Genomic DNA, 23075 nt, shown 5'->3' with positions numbered 1-23075 from the left:
TTTGCAACTGCTATTGTAATTATTGCCATCTCACAGCCTTTTAAGTGTTTAGCTGACCAGTTACACTGAATAATGGCACAGTCACGAGATTTGCCAATACCATGATTTTTCTACAGGCCAAACTCTTCATCCACCAAGTGTTGAAGCACACTTCAGAATCAGAGGCAAATGTGATATTCTACCCCCTGCCCCTACTTGCCAGAACACCCTTATGGCAGACAATACATTTTGGTAAGCTTATTTACTGCATGTGATTTTCTGGCATGTTATGTTATATTTAGTCCACCAGACCTGGAACTAATACCTTTGATTTTCCAGTTTTCTATGCCATACAGCCACATACACAAGCTGGAACGCTGTGACCAGTTTCTTAATGAATCTGCACCTTTGCACCAACGTGAAATGAAACCCCAGGGGGCTGGGATGGTGGGAGTACAGGAGCTAATTTATTTAAAACTCTACAAACAAGAAGAGAATTATAGTGTGTCTGTCTGGATTAATACACATTTAATTTGAAAGTTTTCAAAACTGTTGTTTTTCCTGAAAAAATCATCTTGGTTCTGGCCAACACTCTTTAAGAGGTCTTTGCCAAGTTATGAACAATGCTTCATCAAAACACAGTATTGTGCAAAGCATGTAAACATATGCCATAAAGGTTATGCTACTATTCTTTCCAGCCACAGATTATGCTTGTTTTCATAAAGATGTTTCACAAGGAACATCTAATTCAACTAATATGATTCTTTTGGTTTTGAAATTACATACATACTTTTCAGAGGCATCACCAAAGTTTAATCTCCAGCATGCTGAAAATAACCCACCACAGTTCCCAGAGTGGAAATTTATATGCAGTTAAATTACATATTCATGGTGAACCCAACAGCAGACAGACTGCTGAGAAAGGAAGTCTCAATCAAGTCAAAAACCAAAACAATCTACTTAGTTCAAATAAATTCAGAGATAAACTAACTTTCCTACTTGGGGATAACATGAAATTTTGATTGCCAAACTTTAGTCACATGTATAAACATGCAAAGGTAACAGAAAAAGAGGGCAAAATTTTTAAAAGAGAAGGAAAACAAAAGATAAAATAACAGGACAGAGAGGAGGTGTTATGACTGGCAGAAAGCATTCAGCATTTCTACAAGAATAGGAATGATTTTCAACAAACAGACAATAACAAGGTTAATAGGAACAGTGGAAGAAAACTTTGAATGGGAGGCCAACAGGAAAAAATAACTGAAGAATCTGATGCAATTTAGTGAGAGAAACAGACGTGTGTATCATATTTATAAATAAATGAGCTGCATGAGCTATTTGGAGTCTGTTAAATTGAGAGGAAATGGCTGACATTGAACTAAAATCTAGCAGAGAATTTAATTCCTTATAATATTAAGGAATATGCACAATATTAATTCTTCGTTCTTCAGCTTTTTGGTATCTATAAAGTAGCAGCTTGTACTGCAGTAACATCAAGCTCAAAAATCTCTCTGCCTACCAGGGCTCAGTTCTCAGAATGGCCTGGGACCATGTGGCAGCAGGGTTAGAGGTGGTGGTGTGACCCTGCTGTTGTAGGTGAGGCTGTGGAGGTAGGGATGAAAAACCCAACATTTGGCACAATGTTCTTTAGTTTTAGACTGTGTAGATTTGGATAAGCTAAGCACTGGCTGTGCAGACCACCTCAGGTCCAGCTGGAAGCTGTGGAAGTTTTGTACTTGATTTAGCAGCCTCCAATTTAGAATTCAAAAGAAAAAGTCCAAAAGAACTGGAAAGTTTTGAAATAGTTGAGATTAATGGCTTGCCAAAGGCCACACAGGAGATCTGGCATCTTACTGGCTTTACTCAGAAAAGCAAACATGGCACGTATGAACTTCAGTGGGAATTTATTATTTCAGTGGCACATTTCCTAAATTCAAGCAATATAACAGACAAGATATATCTATGAGCAAATTTACATTTACAACTAAAAATGTTCCTTAAGAAGGAAATAATTTTGACTATTCTGAAAACATAACCTGTGAGACACTGTAAGATGTTGCTGAATGCAAGAGTTTTTGAAAATTTAACTTCTGCAGTTTTGGACCAAAGTAGTCTGTTAGTCTTCCAATGTTAATGTAATTTAGAATAGAAACTGAACATCTAAAACTAGAATTGCAATGGCTTTCATCCAGTGCAGGAGGGTTGGCTGCACTTTCCTGAACTGCACCAAAGCAGCAAGTGATAGTGATAGAGCCTGGAGTGAGGACAGGCACAACACAACCTCCAGAAGCTACCACCTGGAACTAGAACACACCCCCATGGAAGTAGCTGGGAAGAACAACTTATAAAGAAACACCTGGCTGTATCAACACAATGCCTGGCTAGATAGGCATGGGCTAGGAAGGAATCACTGTCTGCAATACAAGACATCCTACATCAACGTAATTCTTACTCGTGCCCCTAAACTTAATCCTAAAGAAAAGTAAAATGTCACCTGGAGCTAGTGTAAACACTTGGAAGACATTTTTGCCATGAACGCTGATTTCCAGCTCCCAAAGATGGGATATGCCATTAGGATTATGCATAGCAGAGGTTAAGCCACTAGAGAGCTATCTAGTTGCTAAATTTAAAATAGAATTGAATTGTTTTAAATGCAACTTTTTTTAAAATGCAATGTTTCCAGCCTTGTTCCTCCAAAGTCTGAATTAAGTCTTATTAAATACTTCTCCAGCCTTGTTTGGGACTTGGGACAAAGTCAATCAAGGAGAAACAGAAGTAACACAAGCTCAAGCAATTTCGGTAACACAAGCAGAAGGTAACACAAGTTCATAGGAATCCCTGGAGGATCTGTAGCACAAAATACACTTAAGCAGATCCAAGGCTTGAGTATTATTTACTTTTGCACAGCACAGTGTCATTGCATAGACTGATACTGCTGAGGGAAATTCCCATAACAAGTCCGAACCAGGACATGTCCCATGAGGAAAACATTTCAGAGTTGTGGGTAAACCCTGAATCATAGGCATTAAACTACATATTTTGCTTAGGCATTATTCCAGGCAGCGAGATCAGACAGACACAGTATGAAACCCTCACTAAGTATTTCTTAATCACTTCATACTACAGCTGCTGACAAACAAATGCCTAATACCTAGTCAGGGTTTCTGCCTGTCCCGTGCCATGAAACCCTTGGAGGAGTATGCAGATTAACCAATGTATTTTTTTGTAATATGCCATTTCTTTCCCACAAGCTCCATATCCCACAGGGGTTAAATGGTACAGTAACAGAGTTAAAATAGATGCAGGAAAGAACATAAGACTTAAAAATAGATAAGGGATCCAGGAGGCAAAGATACAGGAAGAGATCTTCGATATAGGCTGCAAAAAGCGCATGAGGGGCTCTGAAAAAAACACCACAAAACATGAAATCATTTTCCTCCTTTAAGTCAATGTGGGTTTGCCAGCACTGTTTTACTGAGGCAGCACTTCATGCAGAGAGAAAAACTGGATTTGATCATGAAGTGAATGAAAAACCAGTGTAGTAGGAGACAGTGACAGACACAAACATTTCACTGTTTATGTGGAGTGCTGAGTCTGGTGGCCCTTGAAACAGAGAGATTAGCTTCAAGTCTGCCTTTATGCAAACAAGCCTGATAGCTTTAACATGAAATATTAGAACAAGATATGCTTTCGTTCTGCAAGGACATGACACACTACCCCACCCACTCACCCCCCAGCCTTGTGTTTGTAAGGAAAAGCAAGGCTGGAAGAAGCCTCACTGGGTTTGAAACTATGTAAGTTATTCATTCACAAATCTTTCACCTTAATGCAGCAGTGCAGCAGACTGTTTCCAGTAGTAAGTACAGTGCATGCTTGAACACAAAGACTAACTACACAGCTGAGTTTATATATTTTATAGTGACATTCTTGAGGTTCTTTAACCTACAACATACAAGTAACTAATCTTAAAAAACCAACAGTGTAACTAGTAGGTACTGTAGCAGCAGTTCCTCAAACACCTATTAGCATGTGTTGACAGTTCTGAAAGGAAGGCTGTTGAGCAGTTATGCTGGGAAATAAACATTGCCTAACCCTGAAGAGTAACCACAAGAACAGAAAAACAACTGTTACTGCAGCTCGTGTCTGCCTCCCACAGCACTGATCCCTGACTACTGAAATAAAAAGATTGAAAGTCACCTGAGGATCTAACTGATACTTAAATAATTTTCTTATATCTATATAGTCTGCAGTTCAAAAGTCTGGTAACCACTTCCACCTCATTACTCTCCATCCCTCCAGAAAGTCTTGTTACTAGCAAAACAAAATATGCTGTCTCTCAAAAACTTTATATTAGGTGTACAAGTAATATGGGTATGATTTCAGAGTCAACCACAAATAATTGCTTATTCTAATGTTTGGATTCATGAGCCTGTTAGACACAAACATGTGGCCCAAAATGGACAGCAGCTAGAATCTATTTCGAAAATTCTGATGAAGATCATGGAATTTTGAAACATTTTATCAGAGGAAACCACCAAGTCTCATACTAATTAGCATCCTTTACCATTATGATGCTATGCTGGAGGATAAATGGTTTGGCTTGAGGGGAATGGAGAGGGCCAGAAACCAACAAAATATCTCTTTGCCCTGGTTATTTTTCAAGGCTTGGGATCAGTTTGTCTTGTCACTTTGAATGTGCTGAATAATCTTGAGAGTCATCCTCCTTGGGAAGAGAACAGTTGAGTGTGAGGCATCTGGAAAGGAACTCATCTGCCATATGTAGATGAAGGATCAGTAAATCACGTGTGGTGATTTGTAGGAACACTGGACATAGTGTGTGACATGGCCTCAGAACATTTCTGCTTGAAACTCTCAACAAGAAATTAACAGCAAATGTAACAAGGGAGACTCCCAGAAATTCCTTTCTACCTGAGTATTATGCAAACTCTTCAGAGATTAAGATTTACTTGCTCTCAAACCATAGAGTGAGATGGTAAGCCTGAGATTCACCAGCAGATCTTGCTCTTGCCAGTAAAAAAGAAAACATAGCATGGGTTGAGCAGCTCTTCTTTCATTTGTGCTTCTATATTTCAGATTGTGGAGAAGGATCACCCCCCAAATCCTGTAACAGTTCAAATCCCAAGCACCTTCTGGCCAAACAGAAGTCTATGGACATGCAATCCCCCCAGGCTGTCAGGGGCCAGATTCATTAAACCCACCATAGCATTGTAGTGTCTGGAATAGAAGAAAGAAATCACACAGAATGCTGCACCCCTCTACTCCTAAAAACAGCAGCAGCCTCACACTGCCAGTTCAGCCTTTATTAGGAGGGAACAATTTCCACTGCCTATGGTGCACAGATGAGATGTGAGCACCATGCATGCAACCAGCTTGCACACTTCCACCACCCAGCACACAAAAATTATCCAATTGTGAGGATAATCCTCCAGCCTGTGGGCGAAAAAGAAATGTGAAATGACCCTGTGCTGTATGTTCAAATTTCAGCCAAGAGTAAAACTGAAGCAAATGGCAGGAATTACATGTTTGCTATGAGGCATGAAGCCAGAGCTAGAAGAATTGCCTCTATTCAGTGTCTCAGCTTTAGAAACCAGGAGTAGATAAACAATTAAACAACGGGTTTGGTGTACAGTTTCACTGCACTGAGTCAGAGGTGGTGGGGATGTATAGACTAGTACTCTTGGAGAACCCACATTTGCACAAGGATGAACTGTAGCACCATTAGTGCTGATCCATGAGAAACAAAGAAACCTGGCAGAGACTGAAAAGCACACCTTCCCCAAGCCACAGATACCACTTACTTCAAACAACCAGGAATGCCTGTTACAGTTCTCCAATGCCACCATTAGACTAAACTGTATGGAGTAGTAAACACAGGGAAAACATTCCAAAGCCCTCTGATGGGCTTTGGGGTAGGGGTGACCAAAGATTTCTGTACTTTATGGCCTTAGCAATACAGTCTTCCAGGTTTCACTGCAATTGTGACTGCCTACTTTATTCACCAATTTCAGTGAATACTGGCCTATCTCCAGGTACTGATGAGGATTTTTAAGAATTTTGCCCTTTCCAGCCACACCCCTCATATGCCTCCAGCAGCCATCCTGGGCCTGTGCAACAGCACTGCTGGCCCACTGCCCTGTCACAGCAGTGCCAGCTGAGCACTCCTGTTTTTATCAAAATGCCAGGACTTTGGCCAAAGCTTTTAGTTGCTCCTTAAACAAACTTCAGCTTCAGGTCTCACAACCCAACATCACATGCTATAAAAGGTAATAACCCTTAAAGCTGGAGTTTGCAGCACCTCTAGGTTCTATTTTTTTCTCCAGTAATGGGAAAACACTGGTATATGTACAATCTATCTCATAACGCCACCATTCCCTGAAGAACAAGTTCTGGTTTGAAGCTGTATTCTACCAGCAGACAACTGTCAATAGTGGATATCCACTGCATGATTTAATCCACTTCCCAGTTACTAAAGTCAGCCCACTTCTTTTCACCGGCTGAGTGTCCTTAAGCCTAGGTACAGATATTCATATATAGCCCAGAGCCTATTGCTGCTTGCTGAGCAGTGCTCACAGGATTTCACATAAGATATAAAAAAATTTCCTATATTTGTTCTGTGAGTGGCAACAGGAGATGGAGGAGAAGAATGCAAATACTTTATACAATTAATTCAGTGTTACACAGAGTCAGAGCCATGTGTCTGAACATCTGATTCAATTACAGACTTTGAAACCCATTTAGCTTGTCTTGTATCCCTCATTAGCTATTTGCTATCTGCTCAGGGGACAGGAGGAAAAAGGACAAACCACACATTAATTAAATAGTGCAATACTCAAACAATAATCTCCAAAATCCTTCACTTTGTGTACCATTTTCTGCTTCTTACCTCTTGGCTCTGCTCTTTTACAGATACTCTCATGTCTTCATTCACTTTTTTTACTCCTTCCCAGGAGAGCTGAAGTGCCCTCCTGCTGGCTTGTCTGCACTCATCTGACTGCCATCACACCTGCTCCTGATGAAGCACGTCACAGATAGAAAGAGCACAACTCCTCATGACCAAGTGGCCTGAAATGCATTGCACAAAGCTGCTGTACTGACTGGCAGCCCCTCCCACAACATCTCATCCTCCTCTCTTCTCACTGCACATGCCACTTTTCAGATCCCAATAAGAACTGCTTGCTCTCACTTGTAGCACAAGTAGCAAAATGCATCACAACCCATAGGTAACAAAGTTGATTAGAAATAGCAGTTCTTATTTTTGTTGTTTCTCTTAAGTCTATGAATCCTACAAAGAATGTATAAAAATTAAGAGTCATTCCCTGTAACCCTCTATTAGTCTAGAACAGAATCTATTTCTGAAAGCGACTAAACTTGAGGGTTTAATCTCAGTGGAAGTCCCAAGATATTATATCAAAAGGGAAAGTAAGTAATTACTTTGATGTTTTAAAAAATTTTACCCTGTATACAAAAAGGAAAAAAGGCCCAATTAAGTAGGTTGTGCTCCCAGCCTTCCTAAGGGACAAGGAATGGAGGACCCCAGACTCAAAGGCTCTGCATTCACATGTGTCCTATTACAGAAGCAAGGACTCAATGGGCTGTCACTATTAAATTTCAATTTCTAGCAAACATATTCAAAATCAGCACAAGACTATACAACAATCAACATTATTTAGTACAGGAATGCAGCAAGCTTTTATCTAAAGATAGCAAGTTTTGTCCCACACCACCCACTTCTTTATTCATTTCACCATTTTAATGCTGGTTTCCTAAAATACTTTGGGAGGGGTGTCATGGCAATGAGCACAACAAATTATTCCTCTTCTGCTGCCCTGTGAAATGTTCCTTTTCTCCTCACTAATGGCTACAAGCTACAATTGGGTAATGAGCAGAAGGTTGATAAAATTAAAGACATTTGTTCCACTTTTCCAAGCCCTTGACTCATCCCCTCCTCTCTCTACAGGTAAGCCAAGCACCTCAGCAAAGAGCCCTGCTCTAGAAGGAGCAAGCAAGAATTATGGCAGAAGGGCAAGAGGGGTGTTAAAAAGAAACTGGAGAATTAAAGAAAGGTGACACGGTGAGCCTATTCTAGCAGCAAGTGAGAGAGATGAGATTTTTCTAGCAGTTTCCCTACCGAATACAAAACTGTAGGACTTTCCTATTCTTAATGTTGCAAAAACTATTCACAGGAAATATTCCTACAAGGTAGATGCAGTCTTTGCTTAAGCAAAATTTGCAGTCAAGCTTTCACAGCCTTCCCTCTCTTGATTATCAGAGCATCTTTATTTACTACATGGAACATGCAAATTAAGAGTGTGATGATTTATTGCTCAAATCCTCTCCAAGACATACTCCATAGGCTTTGTCTGTAATTGTGCCATTTACTTACTACAGTGCATTACGCCTCTGGAAATGTACAGGAACAGTGTGTGTGCAGAATACAATGGGCACTTTGTACAGCAGAGCTAATCCTTTGGGTTACAAACAGTGAGCTCCAGGGTTGGAAAAGGCCTCCTTGGAACCCTGTATCCTTGCCCCATGGTTCACTCAGATTAAGAATGCTTTTCGTGTTTTTAATTATGTCATTCACTACTTACATAAAGTCCTTCTAGTAATCTTGACAAAAGATGGTGCATAGTCCACCATATACATGATGTATCTCCTGAAGACAGCTTTGAGAAATTCAGAGAGGGTTCCCAAACCTAGGATAGTGTTTGGACTAAGTATCTCAAAGTGATTCTTTACTGTTGTTATTGTCTTTTACATACTCTGCCTCCCCCTTTGTTTCCTTGTGTTTTCTCCCTACTTGAATTTATTTGTCTTAGTTTTTCTTATTAAACATTTCTGTTCTCTGGATGCTCTCTATTTGAGTTGTACCCATGCAGTGCAGCACCACCAGCTCTGCTCCCTGCCTGTGTGAGAAACTCTAAGGTTCTACTTCAGAAAAATATTGTTGATTTTGGTGGACCTTAAGGACACAATTAGGCAGCCCCTTACTGAATACAGCTTTTTCCAAACCAGGGATGTTTTGGAAACATGTGCTGGAGCACAACTTCAAGTAAAAAAGTTAGACCTGAGAGGCAAAAAGGTCTCACCAATGGCAGGCAGAAGAGTTGGAAAGCAGAGCCCAAATTAAGGCGAGCACCTGGTGGATTCCTTCCTACCCAAAGGAAACCACAATTCACCTGCCCTTTCACTAAGAGTCAGCTGCTGTTAACTACCTCATTGTGTTTGTTGCTTCCTCATCTGCAGGTTTCTCACCTGGGGAATCCCCTAGCCCAAAAAAAATCTGTTGTTTAGAGATGAGCTATAGAGTCAACACTGTCTTCGTGCAGCTACTTTGAAATACACAGGCATTTTCTGTACTTCTGTGGGTTCTGTGAGCTCCAGCTAGAGGATGTGTGCTGTGACTCACAGTACTGTCATGTACACGTTAACACTTTTCACCCAAACAATAGCATCAAGTTTATTATTTAATATTTTTACCATATATAATCTGTAAAGCATTTCCATATGTTATTAAGTATCATCACATTCCAATCTGAACAGCCCGTATGGGATTATTGCTGGAAGGTATTGCAAGCTATGACACTGAAACACAAAGAATGAAAATAAGATTTGCCTTACTTATTAAAGGAAGGTTTATGTGTTGTCATGGCACTGTACTAATTACTGTAACAAGCAATTAAGCCTACATCCTTATTTTGTCTGTACAAGATTTCTGTTGCAAGCCTCAGCCTTCACAGTATAGCTGAAAAAGTAGACAGTTATGGGAGAAGGACACAAACACATCCAAAGTGACTGAATGAGATTCTATAATGATGTTATTTCTCTTACTCTGAGACACAGTATGGCAGTTCTGCACTATGGAATAAATACACTGTTATCAGAAAGGCCCAGTTGGTTCCCCAAACAGCATCCCACTCACTGAAGACATTTATATGAATTTTTTAATATCTACGTTTTCTTGGAAAATGACATCATGCCACTCACTCACTGTGCTTTGTTCAGCACTTGTGCTATGCAAAATCATGAAAAACTGTTAAGCAGTGAGCCCTACCCCGTGGCGTTTTGCTGTCACCACTGTGGGACAAGCAGTCCCTTGTTCTGGGCTGTTGTTGACCACAGTCATGGTTCAGATGAGCCCTGACGTGTTCAGCTGGACAGAAGAGCACTGGCAGCTGTGGGACAAACACACAATCAGCCAGCACCTGCCATGCACAGCACTCACAAGCCTCATTCAGAACATTAAGCTGTCCCCTGATAGATAAGGAGGTCACTAAAGACAGAGTAACTACACTGGAGAGAACAAATTAGACCAGCAACTGCTGCATTGCCTAGATTTTACTAGTGAAGCACAGTATACCCCAGAAATTAAATGTAATGTTACTAAGAGCAAATCTCCTGCTCCTCCCAGGTACAGGACTAACAGCAGAGATGCTGTGGCTACTGCTGCAGGTGTTTGGCAGGGGGAAGACAAGATGGGGTTGGAGAAGAGCTAGTCACAGATTGCACCCAAAAGCTAAGGTGGTTACTGTTACACAGACCACTAACCCTTTCATTCCTTCCAGCTCCAGCAGGGATCCTAAGTTCACTGTCCACTTGAAGCACACAGGTAAGGCTTTGTCCTAAATCCAAATGACTACCAGCATGTTATGTACTCTGCTGTATATCACTGAACTCATCCTCTTACTGAACAAGGTTTTGCTTTTTTGTTTTTTTTTTTTAAATATACAAATCACCAAAAAGGAAATTAATCTTCTCAGGCAGGCAATGAATATTCCCACTGCAGAATGCATTGAACCACTTAACTGCACAGAACACTACAGCCCATTGCCTAGCAGACCTAGCCAGACCACATTTTCCACTACATTTTTATTTTGAAAACAGCTGAATGCACAAAACAAAAGTCAGTTTCATTCCCCAAGTAAATAATCTGGGCTAAGAGTAAATCAACCAATGCACTTGGAAAACCATCAGCCTGTATTCTAAACACATTCCAGTTAATGCTATTTGAGCCCTTCTATGTTTGTTTCCTTTGAATCTGAGTGAATGCATTTGATTCTGGTGAATGATAAGTCCTCTGAAGAGCTAACTAAGTCCACATTTATTTTTTCAGCATTTACTCAAAGTAAATTCTGGATTACATAATTACTCTGAAGCAATATAAAAAGATGCATTGAAAATCCATGTTGTCAGTGCTCTCCTTTGGCAGTCATAGTCAGGAAATGGAACTACTGCATGAATTTGGAAACTAACCAATAAAACAAATGGCAAATTTTCAGTTACCTGTCTGCAAACCATCTGCGTCCCCAGAATTCCCCAAGACAATGTGTGCATACTGCTAAACAGCAAACCATGTTTGTGATATATCCACAAACAATTCAATAATAAGCAAATAGTTCTGTAAGCAGATGAACTGAAGAAAAACTATTTCCTAGGCTAATCAGCATGGGATAACTTATGCCTCAAAAGGGGAAAATTCTGCTGCAGCTTCCCATCGCAGACAGGGATCTGTGATTACCTCTTTTCCAAGGATACCTATGACATTACTTGTTTTTATCACTTGAACTCACACAACAAGATGAAAATGTATTAAGCAGAAAACACACATGAAATTGAGTAAGCCTGGCTTCCATAACAAAAAACCCACAACAACCAACTAACTAACTAAGAGGAAGCAGGATCATGCAAAGGAGACTCCAGAAATTTGGCTCTGGATTTTTATGTTTTTCCATGAGCAAAATTTATGTGGTGACTGCACTGGTTCCTCTGTAGTCTAATGAGATCCAGATTTTCTTTCCTTTAATTCAAAAATATGTGCTTTAATAGTTGATGCTAAGTCTGAAGTGTTACAGGCCAGGTACCTTTGATTTCAGTCATATAGAAACCAGGATTGTACACCAAGGACTCCATTACTGTAGCTTTTGTAAATCTTCAATCTCACCAGTCATTTAAGGAATGAGAAGAAGTAGTTTTATGGCTCATCTTTACTGTACATAGCCATTTGTACCAAGAAGCTATTTGGTAAGTCTGACTTTGTAGAAAGATGGCCCTCCTCCTCAAATGTGGGATGATCAGCTTGAACGACAAATGCTGGAGATTTAGGATAACTCCTAAGGTAAACCATTATCATGAAAAATCACTCCTGATCCTGAAAAGGCCTATTTAAGTCTGAGCTAGTGAGATAATTACTGATATGGTAAGCCTTTCCTGAAGGATATCAGATGATTTCAAATGTCTACAGTATGTGGATCAATGCACAAGTCATAGAATCACAGCATCATCTAGGCTGGAAAAGACCTTTAAGATCATCCAGTCCAATCTTTAACCCAGCACTGTCAAGCCCACTATTTAACCATGTCCCTAAGCACCACATCAACACATCCTTTAAATTCCTCTAGAGGTGGTGACTCAAAAACTTCCCTGGGCAGCCTGTTCCAATGTATAATAACCCTTCCAGTGAAGAAATTTTTCCTAATATCTAGTCTGAACCCCCTGTGCAACTTGCAAGTGCAACTTGAGGCCATTTCCTCTTGTCCTTTTGCTTGTTATTTGGGAGGCTGACACCTGGCTACACCCTCCTTCCAGGGAGTTGTAGAGGGCAATAAGGTCACCCCTGAGCCTCTTTCTCCTCAGGTAGAAAACTAAACACCCCCAGCTCCCTCAGCTGCTCATCAGACTTGTGCTCCAGACCCTTCCCCATCTCTCTGCCCTTCTCTGGACTCACTCCAACCTCAAGGTTCTTCTGATAACAAGGGGCCCAAAACTGGACACAATTTCAAGGTGGAGCAGTGCTGCTCACCATTGCTGAGTGAAGGGCCCTGCTCACTGCACACTATACTCATGTAATGTGTTCTGGGAAAGAAATATTTCCAAAGCTCAAAGGGAATTACTCTCATATAGCTCAATACAGCACATAGGCCTACTTCAGAACAAGTTTTCAGGCAGTAAACTAAACAACTCTTGGCTTAAAAAGAAGAAGCCACAGCCAGAATTAGGTAAAAATGGATGTCAAAGGTCTCAAAACGTCTTTGAGCCCAGTGCTCTCAGAAATGGAGAGCATTGATATGGCTTTGCAGGGACATACTAGATGATGGGGAAACTTGTGGGCTCCTAGAGCACCAGCTAGTAGAGCTCATGCTTTGGTGTCATATGACATGCCCAGCTTTCCCCCTTTGCCAGGCTTTCCTGGAAGTATCTCTAATTTTCTGCACAGTGCTTAGTCATATGTGTGAACATTTCTTCACACTTCAAACTGAGCCTTTTTTTGTAGTTCAATGACATATTTCTGCAACTGTCCTCCTCTACTATAGAGGTATGATCAGGAACTGACTCAGGAGAGGAGAACATACTGTAATGTTAAATGATGTCACTGTCACCTAGTGTTCCTGAAAAAAACCCCAAGAGAACTCTCTGAAGTCTGTCTGCATATGACACATAGCATCTAAATTGCATGTCTAGCACGTAATCCATTTATTGGCATAAACTATGCTGGTAAAAAGTAATTGCTTTTAGAGTGTCAGCAAAACCTGTGCCTGGGCATTTCTGAAAATGCAAGGATCAGATTCTCAGTCAAAACACAAGAAAGTTGCTTGGTTGGACTTTAGAGTGAGTGTATTTTTCTAATTTAAATTACCTTCCCATATGGATTAAGTTTGTGCATCTATGGGTTAGGATGAGTTACCCCATGATATCTCCATCAAGCAGCTGGATTTTAGGCATCTGTAGGGCTGATACTCAGGTGTCTTTCAGCATGGGGGTCTTAAGGTTATTGTAAAGATGACATCTTAACACTGTCATGAAAGATGCCAGCACAGTGGAGCAGGAGACATAGGCCAGATGCAGGTCTTGTGCTGACAGTGGATATAGTGCAAACATGGGCAGTAAACAAAAGGAGAGAAGAGCAAATCACTGCTTCATAAACAGTTTCTGTTCATAAGGAATCATACAAACACTGCACTTAAGAGACTACATATGTTAAATACATAGGAGACAATCACAGAGTTCACAGTGATAAGGCAGTGAAGCAGTGTGTGTTCACAGATGAGAAAGGCTGGCTTACCTTTTCAGGCCCTGTTTCTGGGAGCAGAATTATCTGCTGGCTAAATCTCCTTCGCAGAGGAGGCAATAAAAGTTCTTGGCTGTAGAAGAACTGACAGCAGTTCCAAAAAAAAATCAACTCAGGCAAATCTCTCATTGCTGCCAAGAAATCCCCAGCAGAGCAGGAGTCACTAAAAGCTGTGGGTTGGAACAGGTTAAACAGAAAGCCAGGACACTGCCCAGGGGAGGCAGAACCAGGAAAAGGGACAGGTTTTCATAGAGAGGAAACTAAGAGCAGTAGGAAATTAAGTCCCAAAACAGGTGCTCCTTAACTCTCCCCACACTGGGATGAGTGAAAGAACTGGAAGGACAAAAGTGAGAAAATTTGTGTGTCAATATAAAGACAGTTTAATCAGGAGAGAGGGAAAGAAAAAAACCAAAACACAAAAAAAAGAAAAACAAGTGATACAAAAGCAATCACTTAACAGCATCTACACCAATACCCAGCTAGTTCCCAAGCAATGGCAATCCCTGAAAAACTCACCCCAGACTCTTTGCTGAGCATGATGTTGTAGAGTACAGGATATGCTTTTGGTCACCTGGGCTCAGCTGTCCTGGCTGTGTCCCCTCCCAGCCTCTTGCCCACCCTCAGCCTCCTCACTGCAGGGGCAGAGTGAGAAATGGAGAAAGCCTGGACAATGTGTAGGCTCTGCTCAGCAGTAGCTAAAACATCTGTGTGATATCAGCACTCTTTGGTGACTGCACATCTGCTGTGAAGTAAATTACCCCCATCTCTGGCAAACCCAGTACAGGGACCCACTCACACCCAGTTAAAGCTGACTGAACCTTGTCAACAGCCATTATCCCATGTTCAGCCTCCAGCTGCACTTGAGTAATGGCTTCCAGAGGAGTGCAATTCAGGCTTGGGTGCCTCACTCTCTTTAATGGATCAGTAAGAGGCAGATTCACTCATTTTACACAAAACACAGGGAGCTGACTTGAATAGCTTACACAGCAGGCTGTGTGGATGGACAGACCACACACCTAGGCTAGTGACCTAGATGCAGACTAAAGACAGGGATAAAAGTTAGTTTCACTGCACAAAGGCCAGTGAAGCTGAAATCTGTGCTGATAAACCTTCTAAAAAAGGACACACTTAAAAACTCTTTGTTCCTGCCACAGACCTGGGTAACACTTTTGGACACACTGCAAACTCTGCTGGGTTTAGTTTTCACAGGGCACTCCTCCCTGGGGAACAAATTTTTCAGAGGTGGGATCTCCTAGACTCATTTACATTCAGGCTCTTGAAATGGGTCAAAGTCTCCTAGTTAAGTGGACAATTTGGATTAACAGTTTATTCCTTCAGTAGCCATCTCCAAGGAAAGGAAATATACAGGTCACATGAGCCTGCTGAAAACCAGTTACTTTTACTTTACATATCACAAGTTCCAGGCTCATATAGACCAAATTACCACACACATGCACTTGCCCACTTTTTCAGCAACCTCACAACTCTCTAACATCAGAGGTTTCTGAGCAATCCAGTTCAGTGTCATTCAGTCTCTCATTCTCTCTCTTAGGCTGACCTTTGAATCAAGCAGCAACAAAACAGATTTCTCTCCCCCATGTCCTATCTTTCCTCTACCAGCAGTATGCTTATAATATCCTTAAAAAGGCTAAGCAGAGGTGCTTTTATGTATATTTTGTAGCTACTTTGCTAAGCTCTCATCAGCCTCATCACATAATCACTGCTCTTGAATCTCCATTACATTCTCACCTTTATGTCCAGATTCAGATTATAAATAATGTTTTGCCATGGAAAGCAGCCATTTTCTTACTCACGGAGGTTCCACTGGGATGCATAGCTTACCCAGAAATACACATTATTTCACCAACTCATGATGCTGTCTGAAAGAATTTCTTTTGTTCTTTGCAGTGTCTCAGCTGAGAGGCAGAAGAAAAATTGTCAGAACTCCATATTCCAAATTCAGTTTACAGTCTCACACAAACATACCAACTGCCCAATTCCAAGCACTGTCCATCAATTGTACCTAAACATCCTATCTTTTCATAATGATTCTGCAAATATAAAATGCTGATTTTTGAACACTGATTACTCCAGTAGGCTTAACATATTACTCATCTGACATTATATCTGCTTCAGAAAGCATATATCCAGCATTTTTTGCAATATTTTGCAGTGCTGTTTTCACCTGTGAGTCATTGCTGACTTGCAAGCATGAACATGAATGAATGTTATGCAACTTTTACTGAATAAGCTACTGGATCAATTCACTCATCTGAGTACTTCCTGATGATGTGTTGGTATTTTCTGTGCTTTTGAATGAAAAGAAGCTTAGCAAAAGTGACAACATGCAATATCCACACATTACAAAAATCACAGAGAAGTCAAGAAACAGAAATAATAAATGTGTAAATCATAAAAGGCCAAAACCAACACTGAAATGAGTTAAACTGAGCTCAAAGTAGTGATTCTGTGGATCAAATCCAGTGGAAGCGATTATGCTCAATACATGGCTTCTAACTTCATCACTTTCTGCTTCATAACTGGCAAAACCTGACAGAAATCCGGTTATAGAGTGAAAACAGAGGAAGTAATTATTTTATGTTTTACCTTCCCACATTTGCTGTACCTTAACTTGAACATTCTCATAATCTTTGGCAAGCTTTATTCAACTTTTCGCATTCAAAAGAAGCTATTTTCCTTTTCTGACCATATTCCTCAGAAATACATAGCAGGCACAGAACTTCATGTCATTCATCCTTCCAAGTTCTTCAATTTTCTTATGGAAGGAAATTTGCAATTCCCAATATTCTTAAGTTTTTACATCAACAGTTAGAAGGCCCTTTACTGATGCACCTGCTGACTTATGACTGGATATCTCAGAACCACTGGTCATCAAACACAATTCCTTCACTTGGAAGTTTTTTCACAGTGTGTGACAGACCACTGACCTAGGCTCTCAATGAACTGCTTTTCTGTAATGCAGGATGAACAGCAACCTTATAGAAATTAGAAGATAGAAAGGTAAAAGGAAGATAAAAAAACAAAATTAACAGTAAAATATCCTGAACTTGTGGGTCACCACTTCAGAGGTCTGACCACAGCAGAAAAGCACGTCTGTATCTGGAAATGAACCAAGACACTCCTGTGCCCCAGCTGCAGAGGTCAGGCACACCATGCAACAGGCCTGCTTGGTGTATTCAGTGATGCTGGTCACTGTGAAGCTTTTGACAATGACCAGCTCATCATTATTGCAAGAAACTAGACTAGCACCTTGAAGTCCTCTTTTCCTGCTTTGTGGCTGAAAGAAGCTAGAGAAATAGTCTTTTACAGCCTCATACATGATCACAGCTGTCTCAGAGGTTGTCTGCAAGAAAGAATGCCATGAGGATAGCAACTGCAGGTGTCTCATGCAATCCGCTGAGATCAGTGCAATGGCTGACAGCTGAAGCAGAAACTGAATTTCAGCTAACAAAATTTCGGTTTGTTGTTCACAAAGGAGTGCTTGACTTCTGCCTCTCGGCTTTCCAGTATAGACTGGGGTAGTGCCTGGAAGCCACAGAACCTTATAAGCATGTAAGGCACCCCACAGCTCCCAGTCAGTATTGCCACTTAGAAATTCACAAGCATTATTTCCACACACAGTGGCTTTCATGGTTCTGTGGATTGTGTCATTGTGTCCTCCAAGAAATCCATTAAAATTGATTCAGTTTGCACACATCATTGCTGTTCACTTCTAAGATCTAAACTATCATTTCATGCTTTGTGACAGAAGAGGACTAAGCACTGAACAACAAATGTGCTTCCTTTTGTTTCTCAGCTCTCCACATTTTCCACAAAGATACAACATTACCCAGTAAATACCAATTCACTCAGACCAGTGAAGGAGGGAGCCCTGGTGGAACTCTCCACTTTCCTACCCCTTACACTGCCATACTGGTCATTTCAGTCTCCTACTGCAGAAATGACCAGCTGAAAAAAAAATAAACCTTTCAATCACTGCTCAATGCAATAATGTGTTTACATTTATATTAAACTCTCTTCCACAGCATACACAATAGCACAAACTGATGTAGTACACACCAGAGAACACAATCTCTTTTGTGCCCCATCTTCTGAAAGTATCAAAATGCTTCTTAAATGTGAGATTTATTTTTCTTTCAGAGTTTATTCTCCTAATTATACTTTTATCACTGCCATGCCAATACATTCTTCCATTTTGTGTGCAATCATTAGTTACAACAGCACAATGGCATTTTGGATTCTTGTCACAGCCAGTCCAGGGAGCTCAGTGACAGAATACACTGCTGCCACTTGAGCTTACAGTGCTTTCTCAGCCCTCCAAAGCTTCTTGCTGTGTTTCTGAAATGTCAAAGTTGCTGACTGCTGACTCACAGATAAAAATGGTTTCCTGACTTTTTTAATATTCAAGCCTTACCTCCACCTTTTGTAAAAGTACTGCCACACTTAAGCCATTTGAGCATTTTTATTTTTTTTACCAATTCCGTAACAATTGGAGACTTATTAGTGACATTGATAAGAATTAACACAATTACTTGATGTAACACAGTGATTTGTCCAAATTAAAATTAACTAAAGGGATTCTGAAGATGAAGCTAAACATCTGATACTCACTCTTTTATTAGGACACCAGGACACCTGGTAAAAACAACACTGTGCAAACATTCAGGGGAACGTGTGTCAGGAACCTGTTCATTGCCTCCCTCTCTTCCTGTCTTCTGCACTTTTGCATTTATTAACCTGATAGCAACAAAAGAGACAGTGTTAGACAAGCTTATGTTTGAGAGAGCTACAGGCCATAGGTTTTATAATTCTGTCCCCTTTCATTCCCTTTTCTTTCCAGAGCACCCCCCCCAAACCATGGAATCACTAAGAAGGAACCACAGGAAAGCATCAGTAGAGACTGATAGGTTCTGTCAAAGTATAGGACTGTGGCTGTACTGCAACAACGCAGGCAGAGACATCCATGTTTCCTTTTTTCCTTGTTTCTTCTGCTTTATTGGAAAAGGAACTATTTACATAGTCAAAATGAAATTAAACTACATCTTTTCCTCTTACAGATGCTTCGGAGGAACTGCAACAGGGAGAGAGGCTATGCAGCTTTTTCCTTTTCCTGTTCTCATAAAGAGCTTCCTAAGATGATATAAAATAACATTACTTCCCTGAAGTACACAGAACTCCTGTGGCTTACACTTTTTGTATCTCACTCACTGGATATAAAGCAGAAGTGTATGAAAAGAGAAAAACTTACTAAGCAAACTCACACAGGAAAAGCGCTGATGAAGTATCTGCTACTATAAAACTTCATGTTTAGATCTTATCATGTTCTTCAGAATAGTAAACTAATTTCTCTCAGATAAAATTCTTCATATCTCCCACTCATACAATTCTTCCTTCAGATTGCCTAATTTTGCACATTGCAGTCTTCCACTATTATTTGGTTTACAGCAAACTTTTAATTGGAATAACAGTTTTTACACCAGTTATAAAAAATGTTCCTAGAGCACAATTATTTCTTTTTTTTTGGCCATGCCATCAGTCTAGCATGGCCTTCCTTTGTAGAAGGACTTTGTTCTGTTCTGTTTAAAGTTCCTGTTAACAGAGTCCATAAAACTATTTTCATTTCACAAAGCAGTTTAGCGTTTCTTATTCCTATAAATTAAAACAATGAGCTATTTTGGGAAGCACAAAGCAGGGTGGATTCCATGTAAAATTATTCTGCTGCTATGCACTCACAGCTAAACAAAACTTTAAATTATGTAATATGAAAACAATAAATTTTAAAAACCTCTGCCAAAAAAATAGGCTGTATTTCTTGAGTGGATAGAAAAATAGTGTCATAACAGAGAGGAAAAAATCTCACCTCAGTCTGAGGAACAAATGCCTACAAGTAAGAACACATCAACAACACAATAAAAAAAATAAGTAAGGAGGTAGGATCTATTCTTATTACTTTGTTTTTGTAATCTCAGTTTCAAAACACACCTCCTTTGGTGAGAACGAGTCAGGCATAAGATGTTCAGCAGAGGTGAACTGGAGATTTACTGTGTGATTACAGAAATTCACTTTTCTAGTTAATCAGAAAAAAATAATATGCAATAATTAACAATTAACTAATAGGTAAATACATATAATTATAAGAAAAAGTTGATAAATGGGCACAGTATTTTGTCTAGTGATTTTCCATAAATGGTTTTTGTTCTAGGAATCTAATGTAATGACCAAAATTCCTTGCAAAGCAGACCGACCCCCTACCCCTGGCTGCTTGCTGGGAGGTTATTTACTACTGTTAGTTCACACAGCTGCATTTGAGATTTGCAATCCTGCATTGAAGCCAAAGCTGGTCCCACTGGGCAGCTGGAATTATGTCCACATGACAAATACACTTACCTCACACCCTGCTCTTGAACATGCAGCGATAGTGACTTTCATACTGTGTGCAAGGCATGACAATTGTTACTTTTAGTGAGCTATTAGAAAGCCAGAAGTGCGTTTCTGTTCATAGTTATGATTTAAAAGAGAGTAATACATGAACCCTAACTGGACTCCATAAACATGTGCCAAATATCATTAACTTTTCTTTCACTTATAAAGGCCTATTATAAGTAACCCTCACAACATTGCTGTTTCCCAAAGGAAGAAGGAAGCTCACAGGGTTCATCCAACCAAAAAAGAAGCAAGTTCTCGTCCAAGCAAACCTCCTCCCCTAAGCGCCCGCCGCCCTGAACCCCACTGTGCCACATTCCCAGCCCGGTACTAACACAAGCTCTCAGTGCAAAAAGGCACGACGACGGGAGAGGCCACAGACCCCTGGAAGCTTGGTTACGGTAACTGGTTTTTCATGAAAGGCACTCCTACACGACAGCAGTTGCTATCAGGACAAGACTTTAAACCAACAAATCATTTGAAAAAGAAAGACCGCCCCTCTCCCGGCCATCAGCTGTACCAGCCATTACCCACTCACAGCCGCCTCTGCCATCGGGCCCGGTCACGCCATCGGGCCCGGTCACGCACACGACGCTGCGCCGCTCTCCGCCGGCCAGAGATCCCAGGATCGTGGTAAGCCGTGTCCTGCCCGCCCCCGCCATGAACACAAAACATCAGCTACAGCATATTATCACCCACAGAACCCCCGGCCACACAACCACCACCGCAGGCACTGGCCACGCCGTCACCTGCCTGAGGGACACCTCGCATGTCATGTAAGGGCCTTCCCCATTGGCCGGCCCTCCCGGGATAGCCAATCACAGTTCTCGTCTCTCCCGCGGGGCTCTCCCCTCACGCCGGGCAGGCGGTGCTCCTGCTGTGCGCGGGAATTGCGGAGATCTGCCGAGCTCCCTGTCTGCTCTGCCAGCACCTCTGCCCCGGGCCGGGACTGGCCACACCGGCCCCTCTGACTCCGGGGAAGCCATTGCTACACAGTGGGTGAGAGTACGGCCAGAACAGAGCGTGACGGCGTGCCAGGGCGTCGAGGAAAGGCGGTAGGAGAGGGGCCCAGCAGCGCTGAGGAGGTTGCGTGGGCTGAGGGCACAGAGAATACCAGGGAGCCTCTGGAACCACCCTCAGTGCGGGGGCAGAGCCTGCTGGTGGTTCGCAAGCAGGATAGTCCAGTCTCCCTTTTACTGTACATTTTCTGATTATTGTCTTTGATCACGGGGTTAAGACTAAGAACTTTTGCCCAAGTATTGCCCTTTTCACATTTCCCTGAAAACGGCCCCAGTTTCTTCTCAAGCTGAAAGAGCTGCAGGGTTTCTTCTCTGAATCTACTACTAAAGAACCACCAGGTAAGTCTACTTAAGCAATTCTTCCCTCTCAAGAAGGAGATTGAGCTTGAGCACAACTAATATTTTTTACAAAGATATTTTTTACAGAATTCCTTCTTCATCTAATGGGTAAGTCCCAAACTCAACCTTTTTACTTGAAAATGTGTTAACATTTCGTGTAGATCTGCTCAGCAGAACAAATGGTATCGTACAGTATGCATCAAAATGTTCTGTCTCGATTCAGCATTAAACCACATTCTCCTGCACTGGTAGTGCCTTATTTCTCTCTTTGCTACAGACACAGCACCACAGGCTACCCTGTTCTGAGCAGACATGGGGGCACTGTGGCAGGCACAGGTTTCCCCATGAGCCTAGCCCTGAGGGGCAGTGCTGCATGTAAACATAAATTCCACGTTTTCACAAAGCACAGCGGTAGCATAAGCAGACTTTACTCCTGAGTTTGGTATTTTCGCATCTACAAAACCAACTTTTTGCTCAACCTAACACCAAAACTATTTTGGTTTTGGAACAGATGTTCACTTCCTCTCAGGCCCCCTCAAACTCCACAAAACTTTTTCTCCAGAAAGAAGGCCTTCCAAAGCAACCTTCCTCTTATCATCTCTGTCTCAGACAAAATAATTGTTTTTTGTAAAGACATGAATTTCATAGGAATTAGTCTGGAGAAAGATGTTCCAGAACAAGGTCATAGGTATCACAAGTGCTTTCCGATCTCCATTCAGATGCATTTCTTTACTTGTACTCGGTGAGTTACAGATGCAACTGTCTCGTTGATTCAGGCATTAATCTCTATAAAACTGGCCGAGCTGTATCTTTTACAAGCAGGGAATAATAATGAAACCCAAGTAATCTGCATTTGTACTTTTAAATAATTCAGAGGCTGCAGAGTGCTAGAGTTTTGACAGGAGGGCGATTTTAAGTGTGTTCCCTGGCAGTTAGTGAAACCTGTCACAACCCATTAAAATCCACAGCCGAGCTCCATCTGTGTAGCTGCGGACCAAACCGTGCAGCCTCGCTCCTTCCTGTCACTTGTATCAGTTCCAACTTCACGACGTTTTAATCTTGTAAAGTTCAGCGCCTGTTAAATTGTCCCTTGCGGTGCTCTAACACGGATGCTATCGAATCGCTCACGTCCGTCAGAGGGTGCAGGGCAGGGAGCGAAAGGCCCGGGAGCTCCCCGGCCGCGCGCGGGGCCGGCGGAGGGGTCCACG

At 41.4% G+C, this 23075-nt stretch overlaps 1 protein-coding gene across 5 annotated transcripts in view; it reads right to left on the bottom strand.

Moving 5' to 3' along the window:
• TRPM1 (transient receptor potential cation channel subfamily M member 1) overlaps positions 1-21866 on the bottom strand; it is a 116370-nt gene extending 94504 nt beyond the window's left edge. For 2 of the 5 annotated variants that reach the window (XM_033516896.1, XM_015639012.2), the window contains exons 1-3: positions 21040-21866; positions 18698-18823; positions 14060-15981 (exon numbers count right to left, since the gene is read on the bottom strand). The gene's annotated coding sequence lies outside the window, so the exon portion shown is untranslated. The other 3 variants (XM_015638999.2, XM_015639006.2, XM_015638998.2) reach the window with 3 other exon arrangements.
• Positions 21867-23075: the final 1209 nt, after the last annotated feature.

The sequence above is a fragment of the Parus major genome, chromosome 10, assembly GCF_001522545.3.
Source record: "Parus major isolate Abel chromosome 10, Parus_major1.1, whole genome shotgun sequence".
In the NCBI taxonomy this organism is placed as follows: Eukaryota; Metazoa; Chordata; class Aves; order Passeriformes; family Paridae; genus Parus; species Parus major.
The sequence above is the reverse complement of the archived record's forward strand: the minus strand, read 5'-3'. Positions and strand labels throughout refer to the sequence as shown.